This window comes from Saimiri boliviensis, chromosome 20 (genome assembly GCF_048565385.1).
Source record: "Saimiri boliviensis isolate mSaiBol1 chromosome 20, mSaiBol1.pri, whole genome shotgun sequence".
Classification (NCBI taxonomy): Eukaryota; Metazoa; Chordata; class Mammalia; order Primates; family Cebidae; genus Saimiri; species Saimiri boliviensis.
In genome coordinates, this window is record NC_133468.1 from 262,313 (window position 1) to 281,217 (window position 18,905).

Sequence of the window (18,905 nt, forward strand, 5' to 3'; positions counted from 1 at the left end):
AGAGAGAGTAAGAGAGAGAGAGAGAGAGAGAGAGAGAGAGAGAAGGGGAATGAAAGAAGTGAAAAAGAGGGCAGCGCACCATGGCTCACATCGAAAACCCCCACATTTTGGGAGACTTAGGTGGAAGAATAACTAGAGCCCAGGAGTTTGAGACCAGCCCTAGCAACACAGCCAGTTCCCGTGTGTACTAAAATGTAAAAACAATTCAAAAGTTCGCCAGGAATCGTGACATCAGGCGCCTGTAGTCCTAGTTTTTTTGGAGCCCGAGGTGGGAGGATTGCCTGAGGTCGGAAAGTGGAGGCTGCCACGGACCTTGGCCAGACCAATGCACTGCAGCCTGTTGCGTGGGCTGGTCTCGAACTCCTTGGCTCTAGCAAAGTACCCGCCTCACCTCTGAACTTGCACCCACCATATTCATCTCTCCAGGAGGTGTCGTTTAACTTTGTAAGTTGAATGCACACATTGACAACCATTCTGTGGGATAGCTACGTTTTTGTTTTAGAGTCAGATATTTCTCTTTACATCCTGTACTCCCATCCACTCTGGAATGTCCAAAGGCAGATTTTAGAAGAAATGTGTTTCTAACTGGCAGAATCTAAACATAGTTGCAACTTCCTAAAAGGACCAACAAACAGCAGATCAGTTTGTAAGAAGCGGGTCTTCTGTGTTTTAAATGCATTCTTACCGCTAACACTTATATGCCAGTATAGGGCTGGAAATCACTGTTTCTACATTTTACAAAGAAAGGGTTTCTGAACTGGTGAAATACAAATCAGTTTAACTCTGTAAGTTGAATGCACACGTTGACAGCTATTCTGCTGGATAGCTCTGTTTTGGTTTTAAAACCAGATATTTCTCTTTACATCCTGTACTCCCATCCACTCTGGAATGTCCAAAGGCAGCTTTTCGAAGAAAGTCTTTGGAACTGGCTGAATCTAAACATAGTTGCAACTTCCTAAAAGGAATCAACGCACAGCGGATCAGTTTGTAAGAAGCGGGTCTTCTGTGTTTTAAACGCATTCTTACTGTTAACTGTTATATGCCACCATAGGGCTGGAAATGACTGTTTCTACATTCTCCAAAGAAAGGGTTTCTGAACTGCTGAAATACAAATCAGTTTAACTCTGTAAGTTGAATGAACACATTGACAACCATTCTGCTAGATGTCTCCATTTTTGTTTTAGAGCCAGATATTATTCACAACAGCCTGTACCCCCATCCACTCTGGAATGTCCAAAGCAGCCTTTAGAAAAAACGAGTTTCTAACACGCTGAATCTAAACATAGATGCAACTTCCTAAAAGGAACCAACACACAGCAGATGAGTTCGTAAGAAGCGGGTCTTCTGGGTTTTAAAGGTATTCTTAACTGCTAACTCCTATATGCCACTATAGGGCTGGAAATGATTGTTTCTACATTCTACAAAGAAATGGTTTCTGAACGGCTGCAAATACATATCAGTTTAACTCTGTAAGTTGAATGCACACATTAACAACCATTCTGCTAGATGGCTCCGTTTTTGTTTTAGAGCCAGATATTTTTCACAACAGCCTGTACTCCCATCCACTCTGGAATGTCCAAACGCAGCCTTTAGAAGAAACGTGTTTCTTTCTTTCTTTTTTTTTTTTTTTTTTTTTTTTTTGAGATGGAGTTTCGCTCTTGTTACCCAGGCTGGAGTGCAACAGCGCAATCTAGGCTCACCATAACCTCCGTCTCCTGAGTCAGGCAATTCTCCTGTCTCAGCCTCCTGAGTAGCTGGGATTACAGGCATGCGCCACCATGCCCAGCTATTTTTTTTTTTTTTTTTTGTATTTTTAGTAGAGAAAGGGTTTCACCACGTTGACCAAGATGGTCTGGATCTCTTGACTTCGTGATCCGCCCGCCTCGGCCTCCCAAAATGCTGGGATTACAGGCTTGAGCCACCGTGCCAAGCCAGAAGGAACGTGTTTCTAACTTGCTGAATCTAAACATAGATGCCACTTCCTAAAAGGAATCAACACAGAGCCGGTCAGTTTGTAAGAAGCCAGTCTTCTGTGTTTTAAACGCATTCTTACTCCTAACTCTTATAAACCACTATAGGGCTATAATTGACTGTTTCTACATTCTGCAAATAAAGGGTTTCTGAACTGCTACAAACACACATCAGTTCAAATCTGTAAGTTGAATGCACACATCGAAAACCATTCTGCTAGATAACTCCGTTTTTGTTTTAGAGACAGATATTTCTCCTTACAGCCTGTACTCCCATCCACTCTGGAATGTCCGAACGCAGCTTTTAGAAGAAACGTGTTACTAACTCACTGAATCTAAATAGAGATGCAACTTCCTAAAGGGAACCAACGCACAGCAGATCAGTTTATGGGAAGTGGGTCTTCTGTGTTTTAAACGCATTCTTACTGCTAACTCTGATATGCCACTATAGGGCTGGAAATGACTGTTTCTACATTCTAAAAAGAAAGGGTTTCTGAACCGCTGCAAACACACATCAGTTTAACTCCGTAAGTTGAAAGCAGACATTGACAACCATTCTGCTAGATAGCTCTGTTATTGTTTTAGAGCCAGATATTTCTCATTACAACCTGTACTCTCATCCACTCTGTAATGTCCAAACGCAGCTCTTAGAAGAAAAGTGTTTCTAACTCGCTGAATCCAAACATGGTTGCAACTTCCTAAAAGGAACCAAAACACAGCGGATCAGTTTGTAAGAAACGGGTCTTCTGTGTTTTATATGCATTCTTACTGCTAACTGTTATATGCAAGCATAGGGTTCGAAATGACTGTTTCTAAATTCTACAAAGAAAGGGTTTCTGAGCTGGTGAAATACAAATCAGTTTAACTCTGTAAGCTGAATGCACACATTGACAATCATTCTGCTGGATAGCTTTGTTTTTGTTTTATAGCCAGATATTTTTGTTTACATAATGTACACCCATCCACTCTGGAACGTCCAAAGGCACCTTTTAGGAGAAACGTGTTTCTAACTGGCTGAATCTCAACATAGTTGCAATTTCTTACAAGGAACCAACACAAACCAGATCAGTTTGTAAGAATCGGGTCTTCTGTGTTTTAAACACATTCTTACTGTTAACTCTTATATGCCACTATAGGGCTGGAAATAACTGTTTCTGCATTCTCCAAAGAAAGGATTTCTGAACTGCTGAAATACAAATCAGTTTAACTCTGTAAGTTGAATGCACACATCGACAACCATTCTGCTGGAAAGCCCAGTTATTGTTTTAGGGCCAGATATTTCTCTTTACATCCTGTACTCCCACCCACTCGGGAATGTCCAAACGCAGCTTGTAGAGGAAAAGTGTTTCTAACTTGCTGAATCTAAACATAGATGCAACATCCTAAAAGGAACCAACACACAGCAGATCAGTTTGTCAGAAGCTGGTCTGCTGTGTTTTAAATGCATTCTTAGTGCTAACTCTTATATGCCACTATAGGGCTGGAAATGACTGTTTCTACATTCTCCAAAGAAAGGGTTTCTGAACTGCTGGAAATAAACATCAGTTTAAATCTGTAAGTTTAATGCACACATCGAAAAGCATTCTGCTGGATAGCTCCGTTTTTGTTTTAGAGTCTGATATTTCTCTTTACATCCTGTACTCCCATCCACTCTGGAATATCCAAACCTAGATTTAGAAGAAATGTGTTTCTAACTGGCAGAATCTAAACATAGTTGCAACTTCCTAAAAGGAACCAACACACAGTGGATCAGTTTGTAAGTAGGGGATCTTCTGTGTTTTTAACGCATTCTTACTGCTAACTCTTATATGCCAGTATAGGGCTGGAAATTACTGTTTCTACATTCTCCAAAAAAAGGGTTTTTTTTTTTTTTTTTTTTTTTTTTTTTTTTTTTTAAAAAAAAGGGTTTTGAACTGCTTAAAAACAAATCAGTTTAACTCTGTAAGTTAAATGCACAGGTTGACAACCATTCTGTTGGATAGCTGCGTTTTTGTTTTAGAGCCAGATATTTCTCTTTACATCCTGGACCCCCATCCTCTCTGGAATGTCCAAAGGCAGGTTTTAGAAGAAATGTGTTTCTAACTCGCTGAATCTAAACATAGTTGCAACTTCGTAAAGGCACCAACACACAGCAGATCAGTTTGTAAGAAGCGGGTCTTCTGTATTTTAAATGCATCCTTACTGCAAACTCTGATACGTCACTATAGGGCTGGAAATGACTGTTTCTGCATTCTCCAAAGAAATGGTTTCTGAACTGTTGAAACACAAATCAGTTTAACACTGTAAGTTGAATGCAGACATTGACAACCATTCTGCTGGATAGCCCCATTATTGTTTTAGGGCCAGATATTTCTCTTTACATCCTGTACTCCCATCCACTCGGGAATGTCCAAACGCAGCTTGTAGAAGAAACGTGTTTCTAAATCGCAGAATCTAAACATAGATGCAACTTTCTAAAATGAACCAACACACAGCAGATCAGTTTGTCAGAAGCTGGTCTGCTGTGTTTTAAACGCATTCTTAGTGCTAACTCTTATATGCCACTATAGGGCTGGAAATGTCTGTTTCTAAATTCTCCAAAGAAAGGGTTTCTGAACTGCTGGAAACACACATCAGTTTAAATCTGTAAGTTTAATGCACACATCGAAAAGCATTCTGCTGGATACCTCCGTTTTTGTTTTAGAGTCTGATATTTCTCTTTACATCCTGTACTCCCATCTACTCTGGAATGTCCAAACCTAGCTTTTAGAAGAAATGTGTTTCTAACTGGCAGAATCTAAACATAGTTGCAACTTCCTAAAAGGAACCAAAACAGCGGATCAGTTTGTAAGTAGGGGGTCTTCTGTGTTTTAAACACATTCTTACTGCTAACTCTTATATGCCAGTATAGGGCTGGAAATGACTGTTTCTACATTCTTAAAAGAAAGGGTTTCTGAACTGGTGAAATACCAATCAGTTTTACTCTGTAAGTTGTATGCACACATTGACAACCATTCTGTTGGATAGCTGCATTTTTGTTTTAGAGCCAGATATTTCTCTTTACATCCTGTACTCCCATCCACTCTGGAATGTCCAAAGGCAACTTTTAGAAGAAATGTGTTTCTAACTCGCTGAATCTAAACAAAGTTGCAACTTCTTAAAGGAACCAACACACAGCAGATCAGTTTGTAAGAACCGGGTCTTCTCTATTTTAAACGCATTTTTACTGCTAACTCTGATATTCCACTATAGGGCTGGAAATGACTGTTTCTACATTCTCCAAAGAAATGGTTTCTGAACTGCTGCAAACAAACATCAGTTTAACTCTGGAAGTTGAATGCACACATTGACAACCATTCTGCTAGATAGCTCCGTTTTGGTTTTAGAGCCAGATATTTCTCATTACAGCCTGTATTCCCATCCACTCTGGAATGTCCAAACGCAACCTTTAGAAGAAACGTGTTTCCAACTCGCTGAATCTAAACATAGATGCAACTTCCTAAAAGGAACCAACACAAAGCAGATCAGATTTTAAGTAGCGGGTCTTCTGTGTTATAAAAGCATTCTTACTGCTAACTGTCATGTACCACTCTAGGGCTATAATTGACTGTTTCTACATTCTCCAAATAACGGGTTTCTGAACTACTGCAAACACACATCAGTTCAAATTTGTAAGTTTAATGCACACATCAACAACCATTCTGCTAGATAGCTCCGTGTTAGTCTTAGAGCCAGATATTTCTCATTACAGCCGATATTCCCATCCACTCAGGAATGTCCAAACGCAGCTTGTAGAAGAAATGTGTTTCTAACTCGCTGAATCTAAACATAGATGCAACTTTCTAAAAGGAACCAACACACAGCAGATCAGTTTGTCAGAAGCTGGTCTGCTGTGTTTTAAACGCATTCTTAGTGCTAACTTTTATATGCCACTATAGGGCTGGAAATGACTGTTTCTACATTCTCCAAAGAAAGGGTTTCTGAACTGCTGCAAACACACATCAGTTCAAATTTGTAAGTTTAATGCACACATGGACAATCATTCTGTTAGATAGCTCCTTTGTTTATTTTAGGGCCAGATATTTATCAATACAGCCTATACTCCCATCCACTCTGGAATGTCCAAATGCAGCTTTTAGAAGAAATGCGTTTATAGCTCGTTGAATCTAAACATAGTTGCAACTTCCTAAAAGGAACCAACACACAGCAGATCGGTTTGTAAGAAGCGGGTCTTCTGTGTTTTAAAGGCATTCTTACTGTTAACTCTAATATGCCACTATAGGGCTGGAAATGACAGTTTCTACATCCTCCAAAGAAAGAGTTTCTGAACTGCTGAAATACAAATCAGTTTAACTCTGTAAGTTGAATGCACACGTAGACAAACATTCTGTTGGATAGCTCTGTTTTTGTTTTAGAGCCAGATATTTCTCTTTACATCCTGTACTCCCATCCACTCTGGAATGTCCAAAGGCAGCTTTTAGAAGAAATGTGTTTCTAACTCGCTGAATCTAAACATAGTTGCAACTTCGTAAAGGAACCAACGCACAGCAGATCAGTTTGTAAGAAGCGGGTCTTGTGTGTTTTAAACGCGTTCTTTTTTATTTATTTATTTATTTATTTTTACATAATATACATCATTGTATTTAATTTTAGAAAATACCATTATCCAGATTTGACAAATGAAGATTCTAAGGCTTTCCAGGATTGGATTATTTTTCCAAAGGGATAGTCTCAGGACTTACCCAGGTGATTTTAGTTTTTTTTTTTTTTTTAATTGCATTTTAGGTTTTGGGGTACATGTGATGAACATGCAAGATTGTTGCATTGGTACACACATGGCAGTGTGGTTTGCTGCCTTCCGTTCCCTCACCTGTATCTGTCATTTCTCCCCATGCTATCTCTTCCAACTTCCCCTCCCCTCTGCCCCTCCCCCATTTTCCCCCAACGGACCCCAGTGTGTAGTGCTCCCCTGCCTGTGTCCATGTTTTCTCATTGGTCAACACCCGCCAATGAGTGAGAATATACGGTGTTTGATTTTCTGCTCTTGTGTCAGTTTGCTGAGAATGATGGTTTCCAGGTTCATCCATGTCCCTACAAAGGACACGAACGCATCGTTTTTGATGGCTGTGTAATATTCCATGGTGTATATGTAGCACATTTTCCCTATCCAGTCTATCATCATTGGGCATTTGGGTTGGTTCCAGGTCTTTGCTATTGTAAACAGTGCTGCAGTGAACATTCGTGTGCACATGTCCTTGTAGTAGAATGATTTATAATCCTTTGGATATATACCCAGTAATGGGATTGCTGGGTCAAATGGGATTTCTATTTTTAGGTCATTGAGGAATCGCCACACTGTCTTCCACAATGGTTGAATTAATTTACATTCCCACCAATGTAAAAGTGTAAAAGTGTTCCTATTTCTCCACATCCTCTCCAGCATCTGTTGTTTCCCTATTTTTTAATGATCGCCATTCTAACTGGTGTGAGATGGTATCTCAATGTGGTTTTGATTTGCATTTCTCTGATGACCAGTGATGATGAGCATTTTTTCCTATGTTTGTTGGCCTCCTGTATGTCTTCTTTTGTAAAGTATCTGTTCATATCCTTCGCCCATTTTTGAATGGGCTTGTTTGTTTTTTTCTTGTAGATCTGCTTTAGTTCTTTGTAAATTCTGGTTATCAGCCCCTTGTCAGATGGGTAGGCTGCAAAAATTTTTTCCCATTCTGTTGGTTGCTGATTCACTCTACTGATTGTTATTTTTGCCGTGCAGAAGCTGTGGAGGTTGATTAGGCCCCATTTGTCTATTTTGGCTTTTGTTGTCATTGCTTTTGGCGATTTGGTCATGAAGTCCTTGCCTACACCTATGTCCTGAATGGTTTTGCCTAGATTTTCTTCTAAGGTTTTTATGGTATTAGGTCTGATGTTTAAGTCTTTAATGCATCTGGAGTTAATTTTGGTGTAAGGTGTCAGGAAGGGGTCCTGTTTCTGCTTTCTGCTCATGGCTAGCCAGTTTTCCCAGCACCATTTATTAAACAGGGAGTCCTTTCCCCATTGCTTCTTTTTGTCAGGTATTTCCAAGATGAGATGGTTGTGGGTATGTTGTATTTCCTCTGAGGCCTCTGTTCTGTTCCATTGGTATATATCTCTGTTTTGGCACCAGTACCATGCTGTTTTGATTACTGTAGCCTTGTAGTATAGTTTGAAATCCGGTAGTTTGATGCCTCCTGCTTTGTTCTTTTTGCTTAGAATTGACTTGGCTATCTGGGCTCTCTTTTGGTTCCATATGAAGTTTAAGGTGTTTTTTTCCAGTTCTGTGAAGAAGGTCATTGGTAGCTTGATGGGAATAGCGTTGAATCTGTAAATTACTTTAGGCAGTATGGCCATTTTCACGATGTTGATTCTTCCTAACCATGAACCTGGAATGTTTCTCCATCTGTTTGTATCCTCTCTTATTTCGTTGAGCAATGGCTTGTAGTTCTCCTTGAAGAGGTCCTTTACATTCCTTGTTAGTTGTATTCCTAGGTAATTTATTCTCTTTGTAGCAATTGTGAATGGCAGTTCATTCTTGATTTGACTCTCTTGAAGTCTATTACTGGTGTATAGGAATGCTTGTGATTTTTGCACGTTGATTTTGTATCCTGAGACTTTGCTGAAGTTGTTTATCAGTTTCAGGAGATGTTAGGCTGAGATGATGGGGTCTTCCAGATATACAATCATGTCATCTGCAAAAAGAGACAATTTGATTTCCTCCTTTCCAATTTGGATACCATTTATTTATTTATCTTGCCTGATTGCTCTGGTTAGAACTTCCAGTACTACATTGAATAGGAGTGGTGAGAGAGGGCATCCTTGTCTAGTGCCAGATTTCAAAGGGAATGCTTCCAGTTTTTGCCCATTCAGTATGATATTGGCTGTTGGTTTGTCGTAAATAGCTTTTATTGTTTTGAGATACGTTCCGTCAATACCTAGTTTATTGAGGGTTTTTAGCATAAAGCGTTGTTGAATTTTGTCAAAAGCCTTCTCTGCATCAATTGAGATAATCATGTGGTTTTTGTCTTTGGTTCTTTTTATGTGGTGAATTGCGTTTATGGACTTGCCTATGTTGAACCAGCCTTGCATCCCCGGGATGAATCCTACTTGATCATGGTGAATGAGCTTTTTGATATGCTGTTGCAATCGGTTTGCCAGTATTTTATTGAAGATTTTTGCATCTATGTTCATCATGGATATTGGCCTGAAATTTTCTTTTCTTGTTGAGTCTCTGCCGGGTTTTGGTATCAGGATGATGTTTGTCTCGGAAAATGATTTGGGAAGGGTTCCCTCTTTTTGGATTGTCTGGAATAGTTTCAGAAGGAATGGTATCAGCTCCTCTTTGTATGTCTGGTAGGATTCAGCTGTGAACCCATCTGGACCTGGGCTTTTTTTGGGTGGTAGGCTCTTTGCTGCTTCCTCGACTTCAGATCATGTTATTGGTCTATTCAGGGTTTCAGCTTCTTCCGGGTTTGGGCTTGGGAGGTTGCAGGTGTCCAGGAATTTATCCATTTCTTCCAGGTTTACTAGTTTATGTGCATAGAGTTGCTTGTAATAATCTCTGATGATGGTTTGGATTTCTGTGGAATCTGTGGTGATATCACCTTTATCGTTTTTTATTGCATCAATTAGGTTATTCTCTCTTTTCTTTTTTATTAATCTGGCTAGTGGTCTGTCTATTTTGTTGATCTTTTCAAAAAACCAGCTCCTGGATATATTGATTTTTTTGAAGAGTTTTTTGTGTCTCTATTTCCTTCAGTTCTGCTCTGATCTTAGTTATTTCCTGTCTTCTTCTAGGTTTTGAGTTTTTTTGATCTTGCTCCTCTAGCTCTTTCAATTTTGATGATAGGGTGTCAATTTTCGATCTCTCCTTTCTACTCATGTGTGCACTCATTGCTATATATTTTCCTCTAGAGACTGCATTAAATGTGTCCCATATATTCTGGTATGTTGTGTCTTCGTTCTCATTGGTTTCGAAGAACATCTTTATTTCTGCCTTCATTTCATTGTTTATCCAGTCAACATTCAAGAGCAAGTTGTTCAGTTTCCATGAAGCTTTGCGGTTCTGAGTTAGTTTCTGCATTCTGAGTTCTAACTCGATTGCACTGTGGTCTGAGAGACTGTTTGTTATGATTTATGTTCTTTTGCATTTGCTAAGGAACGATTTATTGCCAATTATGTGGTCATTTTTAGAGTAGGTGTGATGTGGTGCTGAGAAGAATTTATATTCTGTGGATTTGGGGTGGAGAGTTCTGTAAATGTCTATTAGGTTTGCTTGTTCCAGGTCTATATTCAGGTCCTGGATATCCTTGTTGATTTTCTGTGTGGTTGATCTTTCTAATATTGACAGTGGGGTGTTAAAGTCTCCCACTATTATTGTGTGGGAGTCTAAGTCTCTTTGTAAGTCATTAAGAACTTGCCTTATGTATCCGGGTGCTCCTGTATTGGGTGCGTATATATTTAGGATCGTTAGCTCTTCTTGTTGCAGTGATCCTTTTACCATTATGTAATGTCCTTCTTTGTCTCTTTTGATATTTGTTGCTTTAAAGTCTATTTTATCAGAAATGAATATTGCAACTCCTGCCTTTTTTTGCTCTCCATTTGCTTGGTAGATCTTCCTCCATCCCTTTATTTTGAGCCTTTGTGTATCCTTGCATGTAAGATGGGTTTCCTGGATACAGCACACTGATGGGTTTTGGCATTTTATCCGATTTACCAGTCTGTGTCTTTTGATTGGGGCATTTAGTCCATTGACATTTAGGGATATTATTGTTACGTGTGAATTTGATACTGTCATTTTGATGCTACCTGGCTGTTTTGTTGGTTAGTTGATGCAGATTCTTGATTGTGTTGATGCTCTTTTACCATTTGGTGTGTTTTTGGAGTGGCTGGTACTGGTTGTTCCTTTATATGTGTAGAGCCTCTTTCAGGAGTTCTTGTAGGGCAGGTTTGGTGGTGATGAAATCTCTGAGTACTTGCTTGTTCACAAAGGATTTTATTTTTCCTTCACTTATGAAGCTTAATTTGGCTGGATTGGAGATTCTGGGTTGAAAGTTCTTTTCTTTAAGGATGTTGAATATTGGCCCCCAATCTCTTCTGGCTTGTAGGGTTTCTGCTGAGAGATCTGCTGTGAGTCTAATGGGCTTCCCTTTGTGGGTAACCCGACCTTTCTCTCTGGCTGCCCTTAGCATTTTCTCTTTCATTTCAACCCTAGTGAATCTGACGATTCTGTGCCTTGGGGTTGCTCTTCTTGAGGAATATCTTTGTGGTGTTCTCTGTATTTCCTGGATTGGAATATTGGTCTGCCTTGCTAGGTTGGGGAAGTTTTCCTTGATAATATCCTGAAGAGTATTTTCCAGCTTAGATTCATTCTCTTCATCACATTCAGGTACACCTATCAGACGTAGATTAGGTCTTTTCACATAGTCCCACATTTCTTGAAGATTTTGTTCATTCCTTTTTGTGCTTTTTTCTCTGCTCTTGTCTTCTCTTTTTATTTCATTGAGTTGATCTTCGACCTCTGATATCCTTTCTTCTGCTTGGTCAATTCGGCTGTTGAAGCTTGTGCATGCTACACGAAGTTCCCGTGTTGTGTTTTTCAGCTCCATCAATTCACTTATACTCCTCTCTATGCTGTCCATTCTCGTCAGCATTTCATCCAATCATTTTTCCAGTTTCCTATTTTCTTTGCGTTCAGTTAGAACATGTTCTTTTAGCTCACTGTAGTTTCTTACTACCCACCTTCTGAAGTCTGATTCTGTCATCTCACCACCCTCCTTCTCCATCCGGTTTGGTTCCCTTGCTGGTGAGGAGTTGTGATCCCTTTTAGGAGGAGAGGTGTTCTAGTTTCGGGAGTTTTCATCCTTTTTGCGCTTGTTTCTTCCCATGTATATGGGTTTATCCACCTGTTGTCTGTCTCTGTCCCAGGGAGTTGGAGCTTTATGTGTTTCCGTTGCACTACTGCCTTTTCTGATTTTTCTTTCAGGTCTGACCCAGCCAGCTAGCAGCACACCTTGCCACTGCCTGCCCACTGGGACTTTGCCAAGTTGCTGTGAGCTCCCCCCAGCCGCCCTGAGCTCTTCCCTGTAGTCCTTTTTATATGGGCATAGTTAGAACTGTCTGGGCAATGGTGGCCCCGCCTCTGTTATGGCAGACTCTCTCTGTTGTGGCAAGTTGCCTCGGCAACAGCGGGTTGCCTCGGCAACGGCAGCCTGCCTCCGTATAGGTGGAGAGTCTCAGTAATGGCGGAAGCCCCTCCCCCACCGAGCCGGACCGTTCTGGTTCAGCTGTGCTTGGTTTGAAGGGCTCAACCCAGAGGGTTTAAAATTACTGTTTTTGTTGTTATTGGGGGTGGAGGGGTGAGACCAACTGAGCCAGATCACCTGGATCCCTGACTCAGAGTCTTTTCTTTTAAGTTGAACGACCCTGCGTTCTGGTCGCATGTTGAAAAGGCGCCGGGATCTCCCGTGCTGCGACTCACTTTGCCGGCTCAAACTGCGGTGCTGGCTCCTGGCGAATTTTTTGCCTAGGAATCTCCTGACCTGGCTGGCTGTTTGAGATGAATGGGCAACTCTGCCATCTCAGGGCTCTGCTCACCAGCTAAGAGGGCTCCCAGACCAGTGGGTTTTCTACGGAGAACCGCAGCAACAGGGAGTGGTCACAGCAGCCACACGGGCGAAATCAGCCTAGCGGAGGCCAAAACAGCAGCACCGGCTGGAACTGTGACGCTGAGGACCCCTCTGCCTGGGTATCTCCTGGTCTGTGGGCAATAAAAGTTCACCTGGAAATGCGGCGTCCACTCACCCTCTGCACTTTCACTGGGAGCTGACGTCCTGAGCTGTTCTTAGGCGGCCATCTTCTCAGCATTCCCGTTTTAAATGCATTCTTAACGTTAACTCTGATGTACGAGTACACGGCAGGAAATGACTGTTCCTACATTCTCCAAAGAAAGGGTTTCTGAACTGCTGAAATACAAATCAGTTTAACTCTGTAAGTTGAATGCACACATTGACAACAATTCTGCTAGGTAGTTCTGTTTTTGTTTCAGAGCCAGATACTTCTCACTACAGCCTGTACTCCCATCCAGTCTGGAATGTCCAAATGCAGCTTTTAGAAGAAACGTGTTTCTAACTCGCCAAATCTAAATACAGATGCAACTACCAAAAGGAACCAACGCATAGTAGATCAGTTTGTAAGAACCGGGTCTGGTGTGTTTTAAACGCATTATTACTGCTAACTCTGATATGCCACTATAGGGCTGGAAATGACTGTTTCTACATTCTCCAAAGAAATGGTTTCTGAACTACTGCAAACACCCATCCGTTTAACTCTGTAAGTTGAATGCACATATTGATAACCATTCTGCTAGATAGCTCCGTTTTTGTTTTAGAGCAAGGTACTTCTCTTTACAGCCTGTACTCCCATCCACTCTGGAATGTCCAAACAAACCCTTTAGAAGAAACGTGTTTCTAACTCGCAGAATCTAAACATAGATGCAACTTCCTAAAAGGAACCAGCACAAAGCAGATAAGTTTTTAAGAAGCGGGTCTTCGGTGGTTTAAGCGCATTCTTACTGCTAACTCTTACATACCACTCTAGGGCTATAAATGACTGTGTCTACATTCTCCAAATAACGGGTTTCTGAACTGCTGCAAACACACATAAGTTCAAATTTGTAAGCTTAATGCACACATAGGACAACTATTCTGCTAGATAGCTCCGTTTTGGTTTTAGAGCCATATATTTCTCATTACAGTTGGTATTCCCATCCACTCAGGAATGTACAAACGCAGCTTGTAGAAGACACGTGTTTCTAACTCGCTGAATGTAAACATAGATGCAACTTTCTAAAAGGAACCAACGCACAGCAGATCAGTTTGTCCTAAGCAGGTCTGCTGTGTTTTAAACGCAATCTTAGTGCTAAATCTTAAATGCCACTAAAAGGCTGGAAATGATAGTTTCTACATTCTCCAAAGAAAGGGTTTCTGAACTCCTGAAATACAAATCAGTTTAACTCTGTAAATTGAATGCATACAATGACAACCATTCTGCTAGATATCTCCTTTTTTGTTTTAAAGCCATATTTTTCACATTACAGCTAGAACTTTCTTTCACTCTGGAATGTCCAAACGCACCTTTTGGAAGAAACGTGTTTCTAACTAGGTGAATCTAAACATAGATGCAACTTCCTAAAAGGAAACAACAAACAGCAGATCAGTTTGTAAGAAGCGGGTCTTCTTTGTTTTAAAGGCTTTCTTACTACTAACTCTTATATGCTATTATAGGGCTGGAAATGACTGTTTCTACATTCTCCAAAGAAAGGGTTTCTGAACAGCTTGAAACACGCATCAGATTAACTCTGTAGGTTGAATGCACACATTGACAACCATTCTGCTATATAGCTCCGTTTTAGTTTTAGAGCCAGATATTTCACATTGCAACCTGAACTCCCTTTCACTCTGGAATGTCCAAACGCAGGTTTTGGAAGAAACGTGTTTCTACCTCGCTGAATCTAAACACAGATGGAACTTCCTAAAAGGAACCAGCACACATCACATCAGTTTTTAAGAAGCGGGTCTTCTGTGTTTTAAAGGCATTCTTACTGCTTACTCTTATATGCCACTATAGGGCTGGGAATGACTGTTTCTACATTCTCCAAAGAAAGGGTTCTGAACTGCTGCAAACACACATCAGTTTAACTCTGTACGTTGAATGCAAAAATTGACCAGCATTCTGCTAGATATTTCCATTTTTCTTTTAGAGCCAGATATTTCACATTAGAGCCAGAACTCCCATTCATTCTGGAATAACCAAATGCAGCTTTTGGAAGAAAAGTGTTTCTAACTCGCTGAATCTAAACATAGTTGCAACTTCCTAAAAGGAAGCAACACACAGCAGATCAGTTTGAAAGAAGAGGGTCTTCTGTGTTTTAAAGGCATTCTTACTGCTCTCTCTTATATGCCACTATAGGGCTGGAAACGACTGTTTCTACTTTTTCCAAAGAAAGGGTTTCCGAACTGCTGCAAACACACATCAGTTTAACTCTTTACGTTGAATATACACATTGTCCAACACTGTGATAGATATCTCCTTTTTTGTTTTAAAGCCATATTTTTCACATTACAGCCTGAACTTTCTTTCACTCTGGTCCAAACGCAACTTTTGGAAGAAACGTGTTTCTACCTCGCTGAATCTAAACATAGTTGCAACTTCCTAACAGGAAACAACACACAGCAGATCAGTTTGTAAGAAGCGGGTCTTCTGTGTTTTAAAGGCTTTCTTATTTCTAAGTCTTATATGCAATTATAGGGCTGGAAATGACTGTTCCTACATTCTCCAAAGAAAGTGTTTCTGAACTGCTGCAAACACACATTAGTTTAGCTCTGTAGGTTGTATGCACACATTGACAACCATTCTGCTATATAACTCCGTTTTTGTTTTAGAGCCAGATATTTCACATTGCAACCTGAACTCCCTTTCACTCTGGAATGTCCAAGCGTAGCTTTTGGAAGAAATGTGTTTCTAATTCGCTGAATCTAAACACAGATGCAATTTCCTAAAAGGAACCAACACACATCACATCAGTTTGTAGGAAGCGGGTCTTCTGTGTTTTAAAGGCATTCTTACTGCTAACTCTTATATGCCACTATAGCGTTGGAAATAACTGTTTCTACATTCTCCAATTAAAGGGTTTCCGAACTGCTGCAAACACACATCAGTTTAACTCTGTAAACTGAATACACTCATTGACAAACATTCTGCTAGATAGCTCCATTTTTGCTTTAGAGCTAGATATTTCACATTGCAGCCTGAACTCACTTTCACTCTGGAATGTCCAAACGCAGCTTTTGGAAGAAACGTGTATCTAACTCGCTGAATCTAAACATAGTTGCAACTTCTTAAAAGGAAACAACACATGGCAGTTCAGTTTGTAAGAAGCGGGTCTTCTGTGTTTTCAATGCATTCTTACTGCTAACTCTTACATGCCACTATAGGGCTGGAAATGACAGTTTCTACATTCTGCAAAGAAAGGGTTTCTGAACTGCTGCAAACACACATCATTTTAACACTTTAAGTTGAATATACACATTGACAACCATTCTGCTAGATATATCCTTTTTTGTTTTAGAGCCAGATATTTCACAGTACACCCTGAACTACATTTCACTCTGGAATGTCCAAACGCAGCTTTTGGAGGAAACCTGTTTATAACTCGCTGAAACTAAATATAGATGCAACTTCCAAAAAGGAACCAACACACAGGAGATCAGTTTGTAAGAAGCGGGTCTTCTGTGTTTTCAAAGCATTCTTACTGCAAACTCTTATATGCCACTATAGAACTGGAAATGACTCTACACTCTCCAAAGAAAGGGTTTCTGAACTGCTGCAAACTCATTTCAGTTTAACTCTGTAAGATGAATGAACAGATTGACAACAATTCTGCTAGATAGCTCCGCTTTTGTTTTAGAGCCAGATGTTTCTCATTACAGCCTGAACTACCTTTCACTCTGGAATGTCCAAACGCAGCTTTTGGAAGAAACTTGTTTCTAACTTGCTGAATCTAAACATAGTTGCAACTTCCTAAAAGGAATCAACACACAGCAGATCAATTTGTAAGAAGCGGGTCTGCTGTGTTTTAAAGACATTGTTATTGCTTACTTTTATATGCCACTCTAGGGCTGGAAATGACAGTTTCTATATTGTCCAAAGAAAGGGTTTCTGAACTGCTTCAAACACACATCAGTTTAACTCTTTAAGTTGGATATACACATTGAAAAACATTCTGCTAGATAGCTCCTTTTTTGTTTTACAGCCAGATATTTTACATTGCAGCCTGAACTACCTTTCACTCTGGAATGTGCAAATGCAGCTTTTGGAAGAAACGTGTTTCTATCTCGCTGAAACTAAACATAGATGCAACTTCCTAGAAGGAACCAACGCACAGCAGATCAATTTGTAAGAAGCGGGTCTACTGTGTTTTAAAGGCATTCTTACTGCTAACTCTTTTATGTCACTATAGGGCTGGAAATGACTGTCTCTACATTCTCTAAAGAAAGGATTTCTGAACTGAGGCAAACACACACCATTTTAATTCTGTAAATAGAATGCACAAACTGACAACCATTCTGCTAGATAGCTCCACCTTTTTTTTAGAGCCAGATATTTCACATTACAGCCTGAACTCACTTTCACTCTGGAATGTCCAATCACGGCTTTTCGAAGAAACGTGTTTCCAACTCGCTGAAACTAAACATAGATGGAACTTCCTAAAAGGAACCAATACACAGCAGATCAGATTGTAGGAAGCGGGTCTTCTGTGTTTTCATGGCATTCTTACAGCTAACACTTATATGCCACCGTAGGTTGGGAATGACTGTTTCTACATTCTCCAAAGAACAGGTTTCTGAACTGCTGCAAACACATATCAGTTTAACTCTGTAAGTTGAATGCATACAATGACAACCATTCTGCTAGATAGCTCCATTTTTGTTTTAGAGCAAGGTATTTCACATTACAGCCTAAAGTCCCTTTCACTCTGGAATATCTAAACACAGCTTGGGAAGAAACGTGTTTCTAACTTGCTGAATCTAAAGACAGTTGCAACTTCCTAAAAGGAAACAGCACACAGCAGATCAGTTTGTAAGTAGTGGGTCTTCTGTGTTTTAAATGCATTCTTACTGCTAACACTTACATGCCACTATAGGGATGGAAATAACTGTTTCTTCATTCTCCAAAGAAAGGGTTTCCGAACTGCTGCAAACACACATCAGTTTCACTCTTTAAGTTGAATATACACATTGACAAATATTCTGCTAGATATCTCCGTTTATCTTTTAGAATGCAAACATTGACAATCATTCTGCTATATAGCTCCGTTTCTGTTTTATAGCCAGATATTTCACATTGCAACCTGAACTTCCTTTCACCCTGGAATGTCCAAATGGAGATTTTAGAAGAAACGTGTTTCTACCTCGCTGAATCTAAACACAGATGCAACTTCCGAAAAGAAACCAACACACATCATATCAGTTTCTAAGAAGTGGGTCTTCTGTTTTTTCAAGGCATTCTTACTGGTAACTCTTATATGCCACTATGGGGCTGGAAATGACGGTTTCTACATTCTCTAAAGAAAGGTTTACTGAACTGCTGCAAACACACATCAGTTTAACTCTGTAAATTGAATGCACACACAGACAACCATTCTGTTAGATAGCTCCGCTTTTGTTTTAGAGCCAGATATTTCACATTAAAGCCTGAACTCCCCTTCACTCTGGAATGTCCAAACGCAGCTTTTGGAAGAAACGTGTTTCTAACTCGCTGGATCTAAACATAGTTGCAACTTCCAAAAAGGAAACAACACACAGCAGATCAGTTTGTAAGAAGCGGTTCTTCTGTATTTTAAAGGCTTTCTTACTTCTAACACTTATATGCCACTATAGGCCTGGAAATGACTGTTTCTACATTCTCCAAAGAAAGTTTGTCCGAACTGCTGCAAACACACATCAGTTTAATTCTGTAGTTTGAATGCAAACATTGACAAACATTCTACTATATAGCTCCGTTTTTGTTTTAGAGCCAGATATTTCAAATTGCAACCTGAACTCCCTTTCACTCTGGAATATCCAAACGCAGCTTTTGGAAGAAACGTGATTCTACCTCGCTGAATCTAAATACATATGCAACTTCCTAAAAGGAATCAACACACATCACATTAGTTTGTAAGAAGCGGGTCTTCTGTGTTTTCAAGGCATTCTTACTGTTAACTCTTACATGCCACTATAGCGTTGGAAATGACTGTTTCTACACTCTCCAATTAAAGGGTTTAGGAACTGCTGCAAACACACATCAGTTTAACTCTGTAAACTGAATACACTTATTGACAAACATTCTGCTTGATAGCTCCATTTTTGTTTTAGAGCAGAT

At 40.0% G+C, this 18,905-nt stretch overlaps 1 long non-coding RNA gene across 1 annotated transcript; it reads right to left on the reverse strand.

The window, feature by feature from the left end:
* Window positions 1–472: 472 nt before the first annotated feature.
* Window positions 473–15,821, reverse strand: LOC141582449 (uncharacterized). Its single transcript, XR_012515291.1, has 3 exons — window positions 15,801–15,821; window positions 2,579–2,668; window positions 473–955 (listed from the first exon to the last, which is right to left on the reverse strand). It is a non-coding gene; the product is annotated as an uncharacterized LOC141582449 (long non-coding RNA).
* Window positions 15,822–18,905: the final 3,084 nt, after the last annotated feature.